Raw genomic sequence first — 17,910 nt, 5'->3', positions numbered from 1 at the left:
CCCCCAGAATCTTGAAGGGGGGAAATGCGTAGAGATCTAGGCCCGTCCAATCCCATAAAAGGGGCGTCTACTGCTACTGCCCCCAGGATCAAGAACCGGGAGCAGTAGCAGAGGAGTCGCCGTTCTTGATGTTGCAAAAATGTCCACCAAAGGACATCCCCAAAGACCCCACAGCTCCTGGCATACGTCCTGATTGAGGGTCCACTCTGTCGGCAGCAACTGTCCTTGTCGACTAAGGAGATCCGCACGGATGTTCTAGACTCCGGCAATGAACCTTGTCAAGATTGTGATTTCTCTCGCCTTCGCCCAAAGCAGAATCTCTTTCGCTAGAGCGAACAGGGAGCGAGAGTGTGTTCCTCCTTGTTTCTTCAAGTATGCCAGGGCTGTGGTGTTGTCCGAGTTGACTTGGACTACTCGACGGGAGACTTTGTTCTGAAAGAACTGGAGCGCTAACTGAACAGCTGCCAGCTCTTTAAAGTTGATATGCCAGGCTACCTGTCTCCAGGTGCCTGACACTTCCTCCCCCCCTAGTGTTATCTTCCCTACATACATTTGCTCTGCACCTACTGCAAGTTGAATGGGGATCAGTACTCCTGGAGGCTAAGATATGCAAACAAGGATAACCTCCTACACCACAACATTTCCTCTGAGACTTGCAGGAGCCAGTAGAGAGGCAGCCCCCAATTAGTGTTGGTATCGGTTAGTGGCATTTCGGTTTTACGGCACTTGTTCAATACATTCATAAATGGGTTTTACCCTCCGTAGGGTTTATAGCACCACTGTCTGGTTATCGGTGGCTTAGGCCAAGTGCTGAGACCGCTTCATAAAATACAAACAACAAATATGCATCTTTTCCTTAGCTCTTTTAAAAAGTTACTTTACTTTGCTGTATCCAATACTATTGTATGCAGTCTTATAGTATTACTATTGTATCATAAAATATACAAACAAACCGATCATGTTTTGGTTTGGAAAAATCAGTTGAGGGAGGAAGTAAGATTATTTTGCTGTAATTGACTCAATTCAGAGCTATATTCTTCCTTCTATTTAGTGTAAATTAATCTTTAGAAACTCTGTTCATGTGTGACAAGGCTATTTTTCGTTATACGAAGTGAAGTGTTTTAAAGTTGAAAATTTACTTAAATACGTGAACTACACTTATTTTTTTCGCTAATAGATGGCGCTGTTGTCTGGTTATTGGTACATAGCATAAACAGCGAGAGGCCCTCATAAAATACAAACATAATGAATATGCATCTTTACCTTGGCTCTTTTAAAAGGTTATGCTTTACTTCACTGTATCCAATAATATAATGCTGTATGCAGTCTCATATTACTACAGAAGTATCATAAAATACAAACAAAGCGATCTATGTTTTTGGTTTAGAAAAATCAGCTGAGGGCAGAGGCAGGGTTATTTTGTTTTTGCCCTTTTTAACTTGACTCAGAGCAATTTTCTTGCTTCTATTTAGTTTAAATAATCTCTAGAAACTATTTATCTGGTACAAGGTTATTTTTTATATGAAGAGCTTTCAAGTTGAAATATGACTTGAAAATGTACATCTTGTTCTGAACTACAGGCGGTCCCCGGGTTACGACGGGGGTTCCGTTCTTAAGACGCGTCGTAACCCGAAAATCGTCGTAAGCCGGAACGACGTTCTTGAAAACATGTCCACAGGGAAAATTTCACTACTAATTTGCAATTTTTCTTATGGCCGTATCTCTAAAATTATCACTAATTTACTTTTTTTCATGTGCAACACTGTGTATTCACAAATTACTGTATATTTTCATTAAAATACAAGAGAGAGAGAGAGAGAGAGAGAGAGAGAGAGAGAGAGAGAGAGAGAGAGAGAGAGAGAGAAATAACTCCTTAGGTTTCAATAGATTGAAATGAACGTCTGTAGGCAATTTTTCCCCCTCCCATAAATACATATATTTCTCCAGAGAGAGAGAAAGAGAGGGCTGTGCAATTATGTTTGTCTGTCTATCCATTCTTTTGCTGAGAGCAAGAGAGATAAAAGGAAGAAATAGAAACACCAAATGTATGACAAGTATCTTGTGAGAGAGAGAGAGAGAGAGAGAGAGAGAGAGAGAGAGAGAGAGAGAGAGAGAGAGGAGAGAGAGAGAGATTGTCCTTACAATATTTAAAAGAAGAAATGGAATGATTATTGTATTTAAAATAATCAGATATGAATTTTGTACTTATAGTATTATTATTGGAAAATATTAATGATAAACTTATTACATACACGTCCATGAAAATGATCTCATCTCAGTAGAGAGAGAGAGATGAGAGAGAGAGAGAGAGAGAGAGAGAGAGAGAGAGAGAGAAATTACATAAAACCATTAAAATTCGTTGACCATTGTATGGCATTGTTAAGCTTGAGTGTCACTCGAGTTGAGGTGGGGAAATTGATACAGAAAAAAGACAAAGGGAAGAATTTTCTTTTGAAATTAGTTATCGTATTATTACTACTTCTATTATTATTATTATTATTATTATTATTATTATTATTATTATTATTATTATTATTATTATTTGAAAATATAATAAACACGTGCATCTACCATCTCTCATCTCAGTAAGAAAGAGGAATTATCCTTACAAGTGAAATGGAAAGGTCATTTTCATCTCTTTAAAATATGACCATTATGAATTTTGTAATTAAAGTTTTATTATTATTATTATTATTATTATTAAATAACTGAAATTATCAATAAACATTTTACATACTAGTACCATAAACAAAAATTCTTTCATCTCGGTAAAAAAGAGAGAGAGAGAGAGAGAGAGAGAGAGAGAGAGAGAGAGTAGAGAGAGAGAGAGAGAGCAGAGAGAGCGTGTTTATCTCTCTCTGTTTATAACGCTTCCAGCGAAAGAGAGGGAGGGAGTTACCACTATGTATGACCATTATTATCTTGTGTGGCAAAAGAGAGAGAGAGCGAAGAGAGAGAGAGAGAGAGAGAGAGAGAGAGAGAGAGAGAGAGAGAGAGAGAGTTAACCTTAATTAAAAGTGACATGGATAGATTAGTACGTATTGTATTTCTTTAAAATACTATCACATATGAATTTTGTAATTACAGTTATTATTATTATTATTATTATTTGAAAGTATTAAAAACAAATAGTACAAGTACATAAAAAATCTCGAGTCTCAGTAAATGAGAGAGAGAGAGAGAGAGAGAGAGAGAGAGAGAGAGAGAGAGAGAGAGAGAGAGAGAGAGAGAGAGAGAGAGAAAAGTCAGGAAAATGTCAGGACCACATGATTGCAATACTGCAGCTCTCCCCCAGCTCTTCCCCCTCCTGGCTGTCACAGAACTTGATATATAGCTGACAGTTTTAGTACCTGGATCTCAAAAAGGTTACTGGAAGTTACTTCAAGACTGATTTCCTTCATTCTTCCATAATTTTTTAAATATAAGCTAAAATCTTACTAATTCACCTATGGTATTTTCTTAAATGAATTTATATTATTGCTGTATAAATTAATATTAATATTGAAAATAGTTAAATCATTTATTTATCATACTAAAAAACATACATCTTTGTAGTAGAGAGAGAGAGAGAGAGAGAGAGAGAGAGAGAGAGAGAGAGAGAGAGAGAGAGAGAGAGAGAGAGAGAGAGAGAGAGAGAGAGAGACTGTGCTAAACTATAAAGGTTCATTCTTATCTTATCATAGTACGCGTTTTTAAGGCGTTTTTTAAAAGCGTTGTAAACTCGGAGCGTCGGAAGCGTCAGCGTCGTAACCTCGGAACAAGCGTCGTAACCCAGGGCGGATTTTTCAATGAATATTTAAGAAAAAGCGTTGTAACCTCGGAACGTCGTAAGCCAGACCCGTCGTAACCCGGGGACCGCCTGTATACTGTTTTTTCATTAATAGATGGTGTCGGGAGCATGTTTTTTGTGTGAAAAACAGATTCCGCTTGTTATTTTCATGTTCATAATTTCATAATAATACGAGATTTATGTATTTATCTTTTATCAGCATAAAAACAAGTAAAAAGTGTTCTTTCATGGCCAGTACTTTTTTATTTGAATAATTTTTTCTCCAATATTATTTGCAGTAGAGTTGCAGCCATGTTGCTGATGCACGATAATTTATAGTCATTAGCAGTGTGAAATTTTTTTTTTTTGGCTTCATTTTTTCCTTGCCAATATTTTCTCCATACCAAATAAAAGTAGTATAAGGTAAAAATAAATGTCCTGTTCTCAATACTGTCATTTGTAACATAACTACAGTAATATTTTACTATCGTAGGATGGCTGAAATGCAAGCAAAACATTGTTGCAATCAGATTCTGTTTGGTTGTTGTAGCAAAACAACTGTTTTCGTTCAGTTGTTTGTGGATAAACAAATAGATGGAGGAAACATCAGCAAAACAACTGTTTTCATTCAGTTGTTTGTGGATAAACAAATAGATGGAGGCAATGTCCATGCAGACCATAGTAAATGATTAGGCAAATGAAATTCCACATTTTCATTAGTTATATTACATATTAGGGCCAAATATGCGGTCGTGACACTGTCAACGCATCGTTAACAAATCTAGGGCACCGTAAGGGGGATTGTGGCACCCATAGACTATTGAATTTCAGTTAGTGCCCATTTTTGCTTAGCGTCAGGCCCCCAGGAACGGAACCGGTCATTAACCAAGGGCTACCTTTACTGGAGCTTGTAGAAGGTTTTTGGGAACTAAAACACAGAAGAGTTAAACATGGCTTTAGGGAGGAGAGAAAGAACATGACATCCACACTCAAAAGCAGTAGAAATTATAACTAAGGCATTAGGAGATCAAGTTTGGGATGGTGGTGTCCCCCACTTCATTCGTGACAGATGCCAGAAGCCACCAATTCTTTGCATATACGGTTACTCTACTGTTTTTTACAGTTTCCAGCTGGCACTAGAAGAATTTTATCCTAAATAAGTTTAAGACCCAGGCTTGTTCTGTGTATGAACAAATACGATTTTGAATAAAATACCAGCCATATTACAAACATGCATTTTTTTTACATTTTCCTTGCTACAACTGTAAGAATTACTTAATTCAAACAGAAATTAAGAAGCACAGTAAACTTTAAAATATCTATTGTAAAAAGCTTATACAAAAGATGCTTCATTTCTTATTCCTTTGTCCATGCACCATTTCCATAGTGATCAAAGCAAAAGCACCACCAAAAAGTTCACAAATTGCTCTCTTGATTAATTAAGCAGAAAGATCTTTTCTTAAGCAGTAAATAGTAACAAGTTTCAAAGAGGAGTGCAATTAGAAAGACTAACTGAAAAAGAGTAAGCCTAGTGTCTGAGGTCTTCTGAGGTCTTCTCTGGTAAAACATCCCACTTTCTTTTATAAATATAAATGAAGAGGCCGAGTACAATATCTGCATCCTAATGATGACCTTATTTCAGTGAACAGACATCAGCAACTTGTTCCCTAAGTTATGAAGAAGTTTGCTTGAAAACGTATGGTTTGAGAAGCTGATACCGAGTGCTAAGAAATTTAAACAGAAAGATACTCTCAATTACATTGGTATCTTTTGAAGAGTTGATTAGACTAATAAAACCAAAGAAATGGTGGTCTGATAACAGAGAAGCTCATAATTAGACTGTCTGATATGAGTACTGTGTAGTATGCTTATCTTCATGACACAAAGGAAGCACAAGAAAGAAATGCAACACTAGGTATTGTTTACCTCACTTCTGTACATCATTAGAAAGTGGACTCAAAAGTTGAGTCAATCAGTTGGATGAAAGAACTTTATTAGTGCTAAACCAGTTGCCACCCAACCTGACTACAGCATTATGAATGCTTGTTAGGAATTTGACGGGGCAAAAACTGCCTGACTTCTGACTTGCCTTTTTACTCTCAATTTCATCAAGTAAATACAATGAGTTCTGCAACACAATGATAAACAGAACTAAAGCTTAGAACAATAGTAATTTTATGCCTCAAATACAGTTATGGTTAAAATTTCTAAAGAAGGCCAGCTTCTACCACAAATTCAAAAGCATCCTCAAATTTATAATTTATACACTACATAATCTGGATGAGGTTATACTTACCACTGGCCTCAGAAAGAAATCAGTGTCTCAGAGCCTCAAGACTTGAGCATTCAAGCCAACAAATTCCTTACAATCACCAGCATCACAAAAATGCTGGTAAGCACCTGCCATCAAGGTACTGTGCATGTGTTGCATGTGCCTAATTTACTTATAACACAGAACCATATTCCACTGCCTGAGCATATTCCTACATTTCTAAGAAGACACATTACCTTTAATCTCTTTCATCTTATTTGAGGCGCTAGCTTCCTCAAAAGAAGTGTAATGTCATGATTAGAATGGAAAGGTCACTCATACAAGAGGCTGAACATCCACAGATCTTTCATTCTGATTGGATTTCATTGCCAAGATGCAAACTTATGGTTGTCAAGACTTTATTACTGCCCCTTTTTCTATTCCAAGCTTCTCTTCAGTCATGAATAACAAAGATTTCAAATAGTAATGCCTGGCAATCATGATGTACTACTTTCAGAACTGATTCTTCCAAACTTTTTCTTGCTAAGGACCACAGTAAAAAGCATACCTTGAACAAAATGTCTTTCTGGTTGAGACGGGCATTATTGAAATCTTGCTGTTAATACTTCAATGACTATTGCAGACATGTGAAGGATATGGATACTTTCATCATCCCTTGCACAAAACTTAATCTTCTGTCTTGCATGTGGGTACATCAAAATGTCATTATACTTTTAATACCATTCATTTACAAGATGTGATTCATAAATGTTATCCCAAAGGGGATAAAGTTAATTGATCTTCATGAACTTAATTCTTACTTGCCATCACTCCACCTCCTGATACAGACAATAGATGTGGACCATCTGGAGTATAAGCCATTACATCTCATATTAATGGTAAGTACTCTTCCCAACCTTTCAAAAAGTCCTCTTACCTTATACCAGCCCCAAACCATATACCATATTGCTCTGTCCTACCTAGAAGAAACCAACCTGTTACCCGAGACTTGACTCCTGGCATGTTTTAACCTTAAAGCTGTATTTGGTTCCTACTATATGTTGTTCAAAATTCAGAGTTTGACCTCTGCCTAAATGGCAATTTAGTAATTTATATGATTTTATAAAGCAAAAAATTACATATAGCATAGCGTGATTCCTCCTCCAAGCATGATTCTCCTCCCTATCTTCAGAATTATTTCTTCAACTTTTTGGTTTTACATATTGGTAAGCTGGGTTACATACAAACCAATGCAAAGCTCCATCACAAGTAAAATGGATAACTCTCATTTGCCTGTAATAAATATAAATTTTAAGGACCACAAAAGGAAGGCATGCAGTGTAACTGATTGATAGCTGTTCAGAAAAGCATTTCATCCTAAAAATATACTATATATATAACTGCTTTGGGTAACTCACCAATTTTTTTTGTGACCTACAGTTGATATTTTCTTAACAGCTTTCACCAACTTCTACCTGTTTTCCTATTTCATCCTCTCAAGCAACTCTGAATATACTATGAAGTGTCAAAATCTGTCACACAAAACCAGAGGAGTAACACTGAAGAAAAGTTTCACAACTTCCGGTATAAAGCATAAAAAATCAATACATAAGAAATACAAGAAGCTTACATCCTCAGCCGCAACACTTCCGTCCTCCACCCTCACCACAACAGCACGGCCGCTTACATGGCTGCTCAGGAGAAGAGCAAGGTTAAAAGGTTCAAGTTAGTACAGGAAGCATTACTACATGCTACTTAAGTGCAGGTTAGTAAGAACTTTACAATCAACAACAAATTGGATGAGTATGTTAATGCTAAAAAGGCACACTTCATGCACAATTTACAGTGGGCCCATATTTGTGTTCTCCAGATTTGAGAATTTCTCTCTAGAGCATATCTACCCATTATTCACGGGTAATTTGCCTATTCGCAATATTTTTCCAAGAGAAATATCTAGAAATTCCTGGTTTTTTCATCAATTTCATCATAAAATAAACTTTTTGTGGTAAAACTATTTAAAAAAACCAGGTATAAAATTTTGAGTGGGGTTTTCTTGAGTTTTACCAAGCAAAATAGGCCGTTTTCAGTGTTTTTTAAGGGTTCCAATTATTCGCAGATTCTAACTATTCGCGGGAGGGTCTGGTTCACATCCCCCGCGAATATGGGGGGAACCACTGTAGAAAGTTCTGTTTTCTATTACCAGCAACATTGCACTTGACCTTAGAAACCCTTAACATTCTCATACAAAATAAGGTTATCTAACAATGGTAAGAATTGAAAAAGTACATTATTACAATCTTAATATTAAAAAAAGGATTCTGATATTCTAAATGATCATTGGGATGTGGAGTACAATTTCAGATAACTACACAATTACTTTATAAATTTACGCATCACTATGAATCAGTGCATGAATTAAGCATTAACATGAACCTTACTGGAACATAACCAAAACAATAAAAGACCGAACTGTGTTCCTTTAACCCTTAAATGCCGAGCTGCTATTTACCAAAGTGTCTCTTGTATGCTGGCGGCGTTCGGGAGTTAGCGCCGAAGCAGAAAAGTTTTTTTCAAAAAATCACAGCACGCTTAGTTTTCAAGATTAAGAGTTCATTTTTGGCTCCCTTTTTTGTCATTGCCTGAAGTTTAGTATGCAAATATCAGAAACGAAAAAAATATCATTATCATATATAAATATTGGAATATATGACAGCGCAAAAAAAAATATACAATTGTATACAAATCGTGCTGTGAGCACAACGGTTAAAGTTAATTAGTTAATTTTTTTCGTTGTATTGTACACTAAATTGCAATGATTTTGTTATATAACAAATTGTAAAACAATCAAAGCAACACAGAGAAAATATTAAATAATGCATGAATTCGTAACATGCGGACGTAAAAAAAGTTTTCTTCAAAAATTCACCATAAATCAAACTATTGTGCTAGAGACTTCCCGTTTGTTGTGAAATGAAGGTAATTGAAATATTACTAGACTGTATGTGTGTTAGCTTACAATTTTAGTTTTCGACCATTTCGGTCGAGTCAAAGTTGACCGAAGGTTGAAATTTTGGCACTTATCGTGATTTATATGAAAATATTTCAAAACTGATAAAAGCTACAATCATGAGTTATTTTTTTTTTTGTATTCTACATGAAATTGCACACATTTTCATATATAAAACTTTATGTAACGGCCAATATAAAACTGTGCAAACATTACGACAAACTGACGAAAGAATTTCTAAGATTTTCAGCAGTTACAGCGCGCGGACGTAAGGAAAACAGTGTTTTTCAAAAATTCACCATAAATCGAAATATTGCGCTAAAGTTTTCCATTTTGTTGCAAAATGAAGGTAAATGATTGAATATTACTAGAATGTAATAGTTTTAGCTTACAATTCTGTTTTTCTACCATTTCAGTCGAGTCAAAGTTGACCAAAGGTTGAAATTTTGGCACTTATCGTGATTTATATGAAAATATTTCAAAACTGATAAAAGCTACAACCATGGGTTGTTTTTAGTATTCTATATGAAATTGCGCACATTTTCATATATAAAACTTTATGCAATGGGTAATATAAAACGGTGCAAACATTACAACAAACTGACAAAAGAATATCTAAGATTTTCGGCAGTTACCGCACACGGACGTAAGGAAAAAGGGTTTTTCAAAAATTCACCATAAATCGAAATATTGTGCTTGAGTTTTCCAATTTGTTGCAAAATGAAGGTAAATGATTGAATATTACTAGAATGTAAGATATTTAGATTACAATTGCGTTTTTCGACCATTTCTGGTCAAGTCATAGTTGACCAAAGGTTGAAATTTTGGCACTTATCCTGATTTATATGAAAATATTTCAAAACTGATAAAAGCTACAACCATGGGTTGTTTTTAGTTGTATTCTACATAAAATTGCACACATTTTCATATATAAAACTTTATGTAACAGCTAATATAAAACTGTGCAAACATTACGACAAACTGACGAAAGAATTTCTGATTTTTTCAGCAGTTACTGCATGGATGTAAGGAAAAAGTTTTACGAAAAATTCACCATAAATCAAACTATTGTGCTAGAGACTTCCAATTTGTTGCAAAATGAAGGTAAATAATTATATATTACTAGAATGTAAGAGTTTTAGCTTACAATTGCGTTTTTCAACCATTTCGGTCGAGTCAATTTGACCAAAGGTTGAAATTTTGGCACTTATCGTGATTTATATGAAAATATTTCAAAACTGATAAAAGCTACAACCATGGGTTGTTTTTGTTGTATTTTACATGAAATTGCGCACATTTTCATATATAAAACTTTATGTAACGGCTAATACAAAACGGTGCAAACATTACGACCAACTGACAAAAGATTTTCTGAGATTTTCGGCAGTTACCGCGTGCGGACGTAAGGAAAAAAAGTGTTCTTCAAAAACTCACCATAAATCGAAATATTGTGCTAGTTTTCCAATTTGTTGCAAAATGAAGGTAAATGATTGAATATTACTAGAATGTATGAGTTCTACTTTACAATTGCAATTTTCGACCATTTCTGTCGAGTCAAAGTTGTTCGAAGGTTGAAATTTTGGCACTTATCGTGATATGAAAATATTTCAAAACTGATAAAAGGTATAACCATGGGTTATTTTTTTTTGTATTCTAAATGAAATTGCACACATTTTCCTATATAAAACTTTATGTAACGGCTAATATAAAACTGTGCAAACATTACAACAAACTGACGAAAGAATTTCTGATTTTTTCGGCAGTTACACCAGGTGGACGTAAGGAAAAAGTTTTTATAAAAAATTCACCTTAAATAGAAATATTTTGCTAGAGACTTACAATTTGTTGCAAAATGAAGGTAAATGATTGAATATTACTAGAATGTAAGAGTTTTAGCTTACAATTGCGTTTTTTGACCATTTTGGTCGATTCAAAGTTGACCAAAGGTTGAAATTTTGGCACTTATCGTGATTTATATGAAAAAATATTTTCAAAAATGATAAATGCTACAACCATAGGTGGGTTTTAGTTGTATTCTACATGAAATTGCGCACATTTTCATATATAAAACTCTATGTAACGGCTAATATAAAATGGTGCAAAAATTATGACAAGTGACGAAACCATTTCTGAGATGTGTCGCTGATGCTTTTCAGTGCAAGAAGAAAGAAATTCGCGCATGCGCGCCTGGGTAGCACTTGTAAACAAAACTCCCAGCATCCCTCAAGGCGCGTGATTTAAAATTTTTTGCCAACTAGGCCTATAACTATTTTTCCACGAATATTTAAAAAAAATTTTTGTAGTTGACATATCGTAGTCAATTAAGCACCCGACAGACAATTTTAGTCGACGTATAATATGTCCAGTCGGTTTTTAAGGGTTAATGGATCACACCAAAGATGATGACACAGACCAATATGCTTAGGATGAAAAAATATATTAGCCACTATAAAGGAATTTACACATGGCAGGAAACTCATATGAAAGTATATATCTCAATGTGCTGGGTATAATATAAGATCTAAGTTAAATTGCAATTATGTTACTGACTCAATTCTTCTAAGCCACATAATTACTTTAAGTATATATAAAACTATTTTATTAATAACTAAAAATTGGCATTTTCTTTTTAGTATAAGTAACTTACCAAGTTAATTACATAAACTGAATCACCCACATTGGCAGGAAGTTGTGAGACCATGGACATATATCTCAATCTCATGAGATTCGAGTTGTGCGAATTCACAGTACGTAGTGTGAAGTTTTCATTGGAACCTTACTAATTACCAAACACAAGTATTTCACAGACATCCAAAAGCAACATTTTCGAAAAAAAAGTGTTTGCTTAATATTTTATGTAATTTATAAGTTTTTCAAGCTTCTACATACGTAAATTAAATTACATTAAATATAAAAGACTCTCTCTCTCTCTCTCAATATTATCATCATCATTCCAAATATTATTATTAATGATGATGATAATAACAATAATATAACTACAATTATAAAATTTGCATGTGATAGTATTTTAAAGAAATAAAATTTCTATTTCACTTTTAAGTAAGAAAAACGCTCCCAGAAGAACCTGCCACTGATGAGCTGACTGATGTGGTTCCGACAGGGGTTCCGACACAAAGTCGCGCGCCGCCATCCGCAACTTCTCCAATCTCTGATCCAACCGGAAAACTTTTGTCACTGTCGTATCGATGACCATGCACAGGTAAAGAATCCTTTGACTGGGTACGAGGTTCAACTTTTCCTGGTTGACTAATATGCCCAGTTCCAGACAGAACTGAAGTAGACAATCTTTGTCCTGCAATAGCTTTTCCCTGAAAAACTGCCAAGACCAATAAAATCATCGAGGTACCTCAGCAAACGGATCCCCTGAGCATGGGCCCAACTTGACACGAGAGAGAAAACCCTTGTGAACACTTGAGGGGCTGTTGTCAGCCTGAAGCACAAGACTGAACTCAAAGACCTCGTCCCCAAGAGAGAAGCGAAGGAACTTCCTGGACGTTGGATGAACAGGTATTTGGAAGTATGCGTCCCTTAAGTCTATCGACAGCATGAAGCCTTTCCTCACAGCTGCCAACACCGAACAAGGGGTCTCCATCTTGAACCATGTCTTCCTGATGAAGTGATTCAAGGTGGAGAAGTCGATCACAGGTCTCCATCCTCCCGACACCTTGGACACCAAGAAGATGTGACTAAAACCCCGGAGATGGACGCACCACTTCCTCTACCGCATCCTTGTCCAGCATCTTCTGCACTTCCTCCCGAAGAGCCAAGAACTTCAGAGAATCTGGAGGATATGCCTTCCTGAGCTGCGGCTTGTCCAACAGAGGAGGAGAGAAGTCGAATGGCAGTAGGTACCCCACCCGAAGGACATCTACCACCCACTTCTCTGCCCCATAACTCTGCCACTTGGCCCAATGGCCCAACAGGCAACACCCCACCCATGGCGCAGGAAAGGGAGAGGCGCCTAACCTACCGACGGCCCCCTTTACCTCTGCCCCTTGGGCTCCTCCTTGGCTTAAAGGAATGAGAGCGAAAGGGACGTTGATTCCTCTGACCTAGGCAGAGTCTAATGGGAAGGCCCTGCCGAACTCGAATTCCTCAACGGCCTACCAGGCGACAATCTCCTTTACTGCTGCTGGACAGGGGGAGGAGGAGGAGCCAGACGTCTCTGAGGACGAGACTCCGACTTAGACACGGCCTGGTGCACCAGTCTGTGTCTAAGTCGGAGTCTCGTCCTCGGAGACGTCTGGCTCCTACCTCCTCCTCCTCCTCCCACCCCCTAGACCATAGCCTCCTCCATCCTAGACATAGCCGTGTCTCTTCTAATCAGAAGAGGGTTAGCCCATAAATTAACACTGAGGTGAGCCAAATATGAAAATATCTTGCCTCCGGACTGCAACAGACTGGCACGGGAGGATGCACTCACCAACCCTTCTGGGGGCCTGTCAGAATAGCTTCTGACAGGTCCCCTAAAGGGTTGGTGAGTGCTTCCTCCCTTGCCAGTCTGTTGTAGTCCAGAGGCAAGGCGTTTTCATATTTGGCTCACCTCAGTGACCACAGAACAGAAGTCCTGCCGTCGATTCCAATGCTGAGGCCTCTCTTGCAGAGACAAGGACGGAGCCATTGACCTCACCTCCTCAATCCCAGCTTCAGGTGAATGACGTCTGGGTCAAGATGGCGTGACATAAAAAATGTGGAGTTCGTAGCATAGTACTTCCTATGTCTCATGAGAGGCGGGGGTAGTAGCTTGGAAGAGCCCCTAGAGCAAAGCGAACCGTCCCGGTCCGAAACAGAGGCATTAACCTTATGCAAGACCGACTGGACGTGGCCCGAAAAAGGAAGTTGAAGAGATGATTTGGGATCCTGTGTAGCTCCCACCAAGGCTTCCAAGCAAGGAGTGTAAGACGACCGAGCCTCAGTCCACTTTCCAAATTGTTGAACCCACAAACGAGATCAACAACTTTCGAAAAAGAAGACAAAAACTCTTGCGTGTCTCCCTCCTCCTGCTTCGGCAATGGAGACCGACGAGCAGAAGGATGTGTAGGCTCCTCTAAGGTACATTCCCCATTAAAATTAATGGAAGAATCAGCAGCCAAACAGCCCGAAACACCAACTAACCTGTCTGGGCTGGGTCCATGTGTTGGCTCCCGAGATGAACCCACTATAACACTAGGAACATAACTACGACTCCTCCAACAGATGGACTATTAACATGTCTGTGAATGGTCACAGGCGTGGCAGACGTCCCCCACAGTCGAACTCTTGGAAGCACCAGTGAGAGGGGGCAGGCAAACTCTTGGAAGCACCAGTGAGAGGGGGCAGGCAAACACTCCTGCTGCACCAACTCCGCGCTCACCACCTTCAAATTCTTGACAGGCGCCTTGAGATCCTTACGGCGACGGATAGGCCTTGGAGAAGAAGGAGCACTTGCATCAGGGGAGGTTAAAACACGCTCGCGATGTGCATGGACGGGGGAGGTTTTAACACGCTCACGATGTGCAATGGTAAGGGGAGGTTGCAACACACCCACAATTTGATGCAGAGGACGAAGCAGCCACTGCAGATTGCACAAGGGAAGAGACACTAACTCTCCGAAACACCAACTCTCTCGAGAACACGTCCACGTTGTTCCTCCCTCATAGCCGAAGAAAGAGCAAAGTCCTTAGCCTTCCAATGCTCGATACACCAACATGGCGTAGAGGGGGAAGAGGGAGAGGAAGACAGCACTGGCTTCTTATGCGATTTCTTCGCAGGAGGCGGGGACGAAGCAATAAGTTTCCTTCCAGTCCTCCCAACCGACAAGGCAGCCAACTTATCATCCAAAACAGAGTCCAACCTCTAAGCACTGCCTGGCATATAACATATAACCTCAAACTGATCTGCCGGAGAAGGCTCCAATGACATGGAAGGGATATGTAGCGAACTGGGTGGTAGGGATGACGTCACGGCTGAGAGAGGCAGTGCAGAGGAGACTGTGAGTGATGTCATCGATGGGAGTGATGTCACAAGTGGTGATGACGTCACGGCTTCCCCTCGGTCTGAAGGGGAATCAGACGCCACTGGCGGAGGAATACACAACGACAGATCCCGTGACATCATCAACGAGGCTGACGCCACGGCTTCCCTCTGACTCGAAGAAGCGGCAGCAGACACTGGCAGAGCAATGCAAGATGGCTGACCTTGGCTACCCACAAAGACGAGGCCGGGAGGAGAGGGGATGGCCTGGCCAGCTGAGGAGGGGGTAGCGAGCCTCCATAAAGTGCACTAGCAACCCCCTCCAAGGGACAGGGGACCCCCTAACCAAGCGTCTTCTAAATTGCCGCCATCTTGGACGCCTCCGACGCTGGAATAAATGAGAATGATGAAAAAGCCTTTCCCCCTTCCGGGCACTCAAATTAACTCCCGAAGAAGAAGGGGGCGACATTGCAAACATCAGCCTGGTGGCCTCCCGATAATTCCAGCGACGAATCAATGGAAGAAAAGGAAGGAGACACAGGAACAACGCTACTATGGGGGGTGAATACTGCATGAGACGAAGCATCGGAAGAGGCGAAAAACCTCCCATGAAGGAAGAGTCAAAACCCTCCAATGCTCTCTTGCTATAAAATTACTTCCACTGGCTTTTTAAGGCCAATGACCCGGCATTCCATGCAAGGCTTCGTTATAGTACAAAAATTAGAACAGCACCTGCTACATGTGATGTGGGGATCGGTCGCCGCTGAAGCCAAAAAACTAGAACACGGAAAACCTGGAATTCCGGGGCACACACGTTGACAAGGCCGAGAAGGAGCAGCAGCAGCCATGATATCAGCCAAACACACAAACACACACACTAAACACAATCGAAACGGGGAATGAACCGAGTAAAGTCCAAGAGAGGTTAATCACGACTCTCGCCTAGGCAGTTAAAAAAAAAAAAAAAAAAGACTGATGCGGTGGCATAGGTGAGTGGCCCTTGACCACTCTTTACCCGATCTACGCATGCATTTGCCAGAAATCACAATTCCTTACTTTCATTTATTTTTTCTGGATCCAGCTGGATGCTAAAAATGATCCTATTGTTAAGACCGAAGGTTTGTTCGTGTATGAACAATAAGCGATTTAGGAGGTAAGAATTGCAGTGTACTGAGATATTACAAACTAAGAGCTAAGAAGGGGTTGTTGCTGATGAATAACAATTAATAGCTCAACAGAGCAGTTAATATGATGAAAATACTCTCATTCGATGAGTATCATTAGGGGTCACGTGCATAAATTTATGATGGCGTTCACCCTTCAGGAATGTAGTCAGCAGACCACAAGGGAATCGAGACAGACAGTCCTTACAGTTGGGAAAGCAAACAATTTGGTAAGTAAAATTCTATTTGCAGTTATAGTTATCTTAATTATTGTGGTAATGACTGAGAAACTGACTTTAATGTAAGTTAAGGGATTTACCTCTCTTAGTGTTAAGGAGTTATCATTTAACTAAAATGGCAAAATTGTCACTACTGTGAATATTTATGTTATGTTCAAATTGTAATAAAGCCAAGATACAGTCGATTTTTCAATCAAATACTCACGTAGGGCCATCTATACTAGCCTATACTTCAACAAGAATTATATTTAAATTTTGCTATGACTGACAACCTGTTTATTCAACCTATTTTGGAATTTAGCTTACAACTTCTTTAAAGTAAACTGATACATAAAAAGATGTCAATGGTATTGCAGTGGATAAAGACCCCTCTCAAAGCTTCATGGGTTATACAGCATCAAGCACTCCAACATAGGACTGGTTGCATTTTAAACCGACTACTGATAAGAGTGAAAGATTTCAAGCTGGCACTATTCATATTTATAATAAAAAAAAGGTAAATTCCAATACCATCACCAACTACTACCCAAAGAAGTCTAGGTAACTCTTCATAGGATGTGTTAATCAAATTTTCACAAGACTTGCACAAAATATCTCCCAACATAGGCTGTATGCCATTCAAGTCTTCCAGAAGGACCTATGGTCAAGGCAAATGGTCAACCAGTGTCAAATTTGTTTAAAAATTTGGTTAATTCAATTAGATGAAGGCAAATAATTGGAACAAAATGTATATTCTGTCTCAATAGCAATGCACCTCTGTATTGCTACAAGAGATATACAAATTGGAAATTATCAGTGATTAATATTTGCAATGATTCATATATTGTTTTTACTGAAGTTACAGGAACATGTGAGTAGATCCATGACTTGATATATCAACTAGCTCATCTTCTATCTACTTTTTCATAATCTCCACCCATCTCAGCTGGACAGGACTCATTTTGGTCTTGTTTTTTGTTACAGGTAGTCCCCAGTTATTGGCAGCCCGCCTCAGATATCGGTGATCCGGTTTTATGGGGTTTGCCAAGTGCCAAAATGTGCTGATAATAGAGTATTGGTGACAATATATACCTAACAGAGGTGTCATTAACCAGTAATCAGCGCCGACAAGCGCTGAAAATTACCACAAATCTGGTTATTGGTGCTGATAAGTCCACACAATTGTCCATTTTCAATTATCAGTGATTTTTGCTTACCATCTAGCCGTTGGAAGGGAATCCCTGCCAATAACTGGGGAGGGGATTGCTTGTATTTGTATTGTACTATGCAGTGTTTTAGTCTTTGGTGTATGGTTCTGGTCCTCATTTAATTTACCTAGTCTTCATAGCTGCTCCTTCTTTAGACTGGATACACCAAACTCTTGAGTGTCATTAGGCCTAATTTTCTCCTGTGTTGACGAGAAGGATTCTCCTTGTATCATTTGCTTGAAGAATGCCTATTGCTGGCAATTTTAAATGTACTGTTCATCATATCTCCGAGAGCACAAACTTTCTCTTAGTGAAATATGA

General features: G+C 38.7%; 1 protein-coding gene and 1 pseudogene across 1 annotated transcript in view; one reads left to right on the top strand and one right to left on the bottom strand.

The window, feature by feature from the left end:
• Positions 1-17,910, top strand: part of LOC135212649 (uncharacterized) — a 209,210-nt gene that overhangs the window by 97,022 nt on the left and 94,278 nt on the right. The window lies entirely within an intron of this gene.
• The window catches only part of LOC135212397 (uncharacterized), a 46,527-nt pseudogene that overhangs the window by 10,799 nt on the left and 17,818 nt on the right, over positions 1-17,910 (bottom strand).

This window comes from Macrobrachium nipponense, chromosome 41 (genome assembly GCF_015104395.2).
Source record: "Macrobrachium nipponense isolate FS-2020 chromosome 41, ASM1510439v2, whole genome shotgun sequence".
NCBI lineage: Eukaryota > Metazoa > Arthropoda > Malacostraca > Decapoda > Palaemonidae > Macrobrachium > Macrobrachium nipponense.
This window is presented reverse-complemented; position numbering and strand designations above follow the sequence as displayed.